Here is a 6,295-nt window from a genome sequence, read left to right on the forward strand (position 1 = left end):
ACTGGAGGAGGAAGGGAAGGATCCCAGTGCTCAGTCAGGGATGGTACTGGTCACTTCACAGGTCATCTGAGCACAGTGGCCACTTCCAGGGATTTTCTCAGGCCTGGTAACCAACTGCACATATTTTTCCAGCCAAACCCAGTTCAGGAGCGTTTGTTCTGTGCCCTGATATAACAGAGGCCCTAAGCTTAATTCTGAAAGTACAATGAAAATCCCCTCTAATAAATAAATTCACAATAGTCCTAATAATGCCAACCCCTTCTTTTTCCTTTGTAGCAACCAATGGGGAAGTCACCTCAAGCTGTTTTTTCCCCCATCCTATTTCTGTCTCCATCTCCCATTTCTTTCTATCCAATATTACCTTCCAAATTCCAGCTCTGATCCTCGGATAATTCAAACATATTGCATTGCTTTACAAACTGTGTTATTTTATCCCTTTCACCTGCCACTTTTCTTTTAGATAAACACTCATAACTCCCAACATATCACTTTAACTCTTTGACCGTCACTAGAAATTGAACCAGCCGACATTTTCACAGAGGAAATTCTTTCCTCTCCTTTTCTTCTCTGTTTTGTGTGTTAAGCCAAGCAAAATCTCACCTGCCTTAGCACTATCTTCAGATCATTTTGCTTAAGCTCTGCCTAATAATTTCACCAACTTCTAGGGTTATTGTATCTGTCCAGGCCAGACTTGTGGTGTAAAGCTGTCTTAATCACAGCTCCATGTTAAGGGCTACTTATTTCCTGCCCCAACCAGCACTTCTCAGGATTTGAAGACCCTGAGCTGTGCACAGGATACCAGATTTAGACACAGGCATGTCCCCAGCAAAGCAAGCGGCTGACACATCTCACACCTATTCCCCACCCCGATGCAAAGGGCATGGACAGCACCATGAACAGGAGCTGACCAAAATGCTCCCAACTGAGGAGCATTTTCCTGGTGCTCCTTCTGTATCAAAGTCCAGCCCTGCTTCATCCTTGCTGTTGGATGTGAGCTCAGAAATGCTCCAACATCACCTCTTGCACATGAACAGTGTCCTGGCAAGCCAGAAACAAGCCATGGTGAATCCGGGGAACAACAAAAACATGGGGCAAAGGGAAAAAGCTGGAAATCCTTTTTTCCCCAACAAACGAAAATCAGGAGCACTGCACCTATCATTCTCACATCCATCACCCAGGGACCCCTGTTCAGCTCCTCAGGACCCCGATCCACCTGCTGCAATCATGGGATCAGCTAAATCATCATCCTTCAAAACATTCAATCCCCTCAGTCTTCCCAACCTTAAGTGCCTTAAATTTTGTTGTCCTTCCCCAGACAACTTCTTTCAGGACACTGGACCAAAGAGGTTGTTGGTTGAAGTTTGCTAAGGCAGGGCTTTTGCAGGGAAAACAGTCCCCTTGCATGAGTCTGGGCATGGGTCAGAGTCGACAGCAGCTGTTCAGGTGTGCTAAAAGGAGTCCAGCATGGAACATCTTCTTCCTCACCCTGCAACAGCTGGGCCCACACTGACTCCTGTTGAAACTCCTACCTTGGCAAGTGCTCCTCAGTACTGGGCCACCATGGCCAGCAGCCTGGTCCTCTGCCTCCCACGTGCCTCACCACCACCGTGTCCTCAGTCCGGGTGTCTTCCCAGTCCAGATGGGCTATAGGAACATGACACGCATGGGGCAGGTGAGGTGGTACAGAGAGAAGCTCCTTGGCACACAACTTTTTTGTTCCCATGAGAAGGCATCTCCTGGTATTTATCAGTGGATAGCGTGCTTTCCATCACCTTCATCCAGGGCCACCTTCATCATCCATTGGACACCGTTTTGAGGGAAAAGGGCCACAACTTGAGGGTTCTACATTACTGCAGACTGACCTGGCCTCAGCACTCCACCACAGAGCCCACAATCCCCATCAGCACTGCTCAAAACCAGAACTCAGGAGCCATCGGTGGGACCAGATGGACTTAAACTCTGCCATGAGGGATAGCTGGTTGGAAACACCTCATGGTTCAGGGGGGACCCCACAGCCCTCCAAAAACTGCTGCTGGCTCCCTTGCCACCAGCCTCAAAAGGCTGCCGGGAGGCAACTGGGTTAACAGGGCTGCTCCACGGAGACCCACCCGCTCAGCTCGGGGTCACAGCCTATCTGTGTCGCAATGTCTCTGAGTCATCCGTTTCCTCCCAGTCACCGAAAATGGCCTCAAAGTTTGCACAGATGGTGCTTAATCCCAGTTTGGACAATGGGCGTTTGGGTTTTTAGACGACAATTACTAAATGAGAGCAGGGGAGGGTGGAGAGGCGGCGAGGGGTGGGAGAGGGCACAGGCAGGACTGCAGGATGGAGGCAGTGCTTGGCATCCAGCAGGGATGCAGGAGCTGGGACAGGCAGCCTGGTTTAGCCACAAAGGCTCAAAACAAGTCAATGCTAAATCTCAGAGGGGTGAGGACCAGGGAACCATGTCCATCCCAGGGACCTTCGCCTGCCTGTGGCTTTCTGTCCTTGACCTGGCCTAGAGCCCTCTCCCTGCACATCACCCTGGGGGTGCCACGGATCAACAGCAAGGTCATGAAAGATGGTGGCAGGGTTGGTGGCTCCTCCCCAAGATTAGGAGAGCATCTGGCAGCACCTCCTCCTGCCCTAGATCTCACCCAGCTCTGGGAAAGGGCACTCTCCCCACCATGGCAGGACAGCTGATGCTGTGGTGAAGTTAGCCTCCTCAAAGGGGAGTGATGCTGAATGACGCTGTGTCCAGCTTGCAAAAGGAAATGCTCAGCACCCTACAACATGCACCCAGGGCTTTGGTGCTGGCATGGCTGGAGGTCCCAGAAACACTCTGCAAAACAGGTAGGGTGGTGCTTTCAAGGTCTCTCCTCCCCTGCTGGACTCACATCAAGGTGGGGGAACCAGACCCCTTTGCACCACCACCCCAGCCCCAAAGGTATGGCAGGACCAGGTACAGTGAAGGTTTAGGGATGGAAGGGGTCAGCCCTTGAGCAAGCAAGAGGACCTTCTGCAGGGCAAAATCCTCCTTTCCCACCACTCATCCCTTCCAGGCACTGGTCCCACCAGTCAGAGCACTGGGGGATTTCCAAACAAGCATGAGAGCAAAGCTGGGCAGAGACAGGGCAGAGACAGCCAGCAGGACTCGGCACAGGGATTCGGGGCAGGGAAAGCCTCTGCCCTGCCAATTCCCCCTCCCCAGCCCAGGAGAGATGATGGGGGGCAGGGAAGGGGTGTTGCTCTTTCTCCACCGAAAGCAGAGCATTGCATCTCAGTCCCAGGACTCCCAAGCAACTGAGTCCCAGATGAAAAAATTCCACTTCCCGCGGGTTAAGTGGGGCTGATAGAACCAGGAAAGGGGAGGTATCAAGGTCACAAGAGCCCCAAGCAGAGTAGCATGGGGCCGGCTTTCCTCCCCGGCTGCGCTCGCTGTCCCCGTCACGCGTCCACGTCCGTTTGACAGAGCCCCGCACTTCAGAAGCAATTAGCAGCCGAGTTGAACTAATTCCCTGCGTGGTGGGTCCAACACAAACAGCACACGCTGGCCCGCGCCCCACACCTCCGCGCACATTCACCTCTGTTTCGGAGGGCCAGGGTGTCCCTGCCAAGAGCAACACAAATAACCCGCTGCTTCTCCAGGTTAAGAGGCAGCCCTGGAGGGCTGGAGCTTGGTGGCCGGGGCCATGCACGCCGCTGCCGGCTCCTAAACTGGCAGAAAAGCAGCCTCTGTTAACAGCTCGGGTCAGGACGGAGGCAAGCAACAAGGATTCGTGTATGCGGTCCTTGTCCCGGGGGGCCACTGAGGGGAGAGGCGTGAGGTCTGGGGGCGGGCAACAAGGGAGTCCTGAAGCGGGGAGCAGGGGGGGGTTCGGGGCAGAGGGGAGAAGGTACTTGCAAACAGCACCTGCGGGCTGTTTGTCAGCCCCTCAGAGGCTCCAACAGCTGAAATAACAACTTGGGGAAGGCAGCGGGGGGGAAAATGCTGCTGGGCCCCCTCACCCCAGCACTGGTCCCTGCTGCTCAGCTCGGGCAACGCTGGGATGCAGGCTGGTGGGTCACCATGGGGACCACCCGATCCTCTCTGGAGCCAGGGATGTTCCTGGGCTTGGTGACAGCCCCTGGCAGGGTTTTGGGACTCACCCAAGAGCTTCTGCTCCTGTTTGAACCTCACAATGCTGCAGTGCGTCACCAAGCAAAGTTGCCAGGCTTTTCTGAAGCATGTAGTGATTTTGGGTGCAACAGGTTTTCAGAGTTAAATATCGGTCCCCATCTCTCCAAAAAGAGAATGCAGGACACGTCTTGTGACAACAGAGGGACCCAGGCTGCTCTCTAGCAGACAAATGCACTGATGGCTGAAGAGAGGAGGGGAGACGGCAGCAAATCCTCCCCCTTGGCATGCCAGCCCGCCTCGGGCCAGCTCTGCTTGCAGCCCTTTGGCACAGGGCACCACACCGCTGCTGCCAGGCCAGGATGCCACCCACGCAGCCCCAAGCAGGTCAGGGCTGCCCTCCTTGTGCAGGCATGCCGAGACAGCCCCAGGGCTGCAGCCGAGCACCCACGGGAGCCAGCACACAAGAAGACATGTTGGGAGTTGTGCAGAAGAGCAGCCTGCAGGGTTCTGGAAGCACTGAGCACCGTGTCCTGCCTGAGGTCAGCATGTACTGGGATCCCAGGTGGCATCAGAGAGGCTGTGACCCCACTGTGCCAGCTCCATCTCACTTTTCACGGCTCCTGTAGTCGGGGCCAAATTTCTCCCACCCATCATCCACGCCAGGACATGGCTGAGACCGTGCTGGGGGCACTCACTGGAGGTGACAGCTACGTCACCAAGCAGCAGCCACAGAGCCACATCTCCCACGCACGGCCCCAGGCAAACCCCAGCCTCCTCGGGGTCCCCTCAGGTACACTCAGACAGGCAGGGGCTTGGTTGCCCATCCTGCCCGTGCTCCCCCAACCAGCCCCATGAACCAGCAGAAGGATGGGTAACCACATCCCCCTGCGGAAGTCAGGTTCACACAGCCCATCTACACAGGGAGACTGACATCTCCAGGAGTCACAGTGCATGCACAAACCACAGGTGCTTGGTTCTCTGCTGCAAGCAGAGGTCTGTCCAACCCCTGCTGCAACGCACGGCTAGAGATCCACCCCAGCAGAGCGATGCCTGGCTCTGGACACGTTCCCACACATGCTGCAAAATCACAGCCGCTGCCCCAAGCAGGCGATGGAGAGGTCCCAGGGTCAAGCTATTAAGCCTCCTATCTGTTTAAGCCCTTAAGCTGTCCTGTGATCTTGGCCAGGCATCCCCGTGCCGGAGCCCGTGGTGGGGAGGGGGGGGGGGGTTCAGCAAACGATGTCTCATGCAAGAGCCCCAAGGAGCCAAGGATTGGGGGCTGCCAGGACTAGGGGGGAGTGGCAGGAGGCAGAGGGCTTGGGGGGCTGCCAGCCGGCTGGGAAGGCCCCGCAGCACAAAGCAGCCCCTTTTCCACCTCTGCCCAGCCCTTGGGCTCCTTTCCACCATGCCTGTGTGCGCCCAGCAGCTTCCAGCCCCTGAATGCATCCACAAAGCCATAGGAGATGAAAATGTGAGGGGGCCAGGGCTGAGGCTGGCGGATGGATGGATGCACATTTTGGCCTCAGTGGGAGAGCCAGCCAGCCATCCCTGGCAGGACCAGGCTGTTCTTGGGCACTTACCCCAGGCAGCAGGGCTTGGCCCACTGCTCAGTGTCTCCTCTGTGCATTTTGCTGTACCCAGCGGCTGGGATTCAGATGCTGCCACGTCCCCGGGGTCTCATCCTCAGCAGGGTGGGCAGGAGGAAGAAAGAAGCCACAAAATGCGAAGCACGCCCTGAGACAGGCCATATGGACACCACGCCAGTGCCAGCTCATTTCGGGAATGTCGTGGAGGCAGGAAAATTCCTAGGACATTTACCCACCAGATGTCCAATCTACCCCCGTGAGGTCTTCAGGGACAATTAAGGAGCCAGGGCCACGAAGACACAAACCTCCAAAAGCCAGGAATGAAGAGAACCTTCCCTGAAATCTCCAGCCCAGCTGGGTCTGACCCAGCAGGCTCTGCCACTGGCAGTGCCACCGAGCAGAATTCCACCCCAGCATGGCCAAGCCAGCAGATAGGACACACAAAGCGTATTGCCACCCACTGATGTCCCTTGAAACCAGGTAAACACTGCCCAGGCTCGGGAAAGCTAGGATAAACCAATGATTCCATTTTGTCTTGGCTCCCCAGCTGCCAGCACCACCCCAAAACAGAGGAGACCTTCCCAGCAAACCCTTCTGAGATGCCAATAAA

This window comes from Tyto alba, unplaced genomic scaffold (assembly GCF_018691265.1).
Source record: "Tyto alba isolate M040663 unplaced genomic scaffold, T.alba_DEE_v4.0 Super-Scaffold_20000042, whole genome shotgun sequence".
NCBI classification, from domain to species: domain Eukaryota; kingdom Metazoa; phylum Chordata; class Aves; order Strigiformes; family Tytonidae; genus Tyto; species Tyto alba.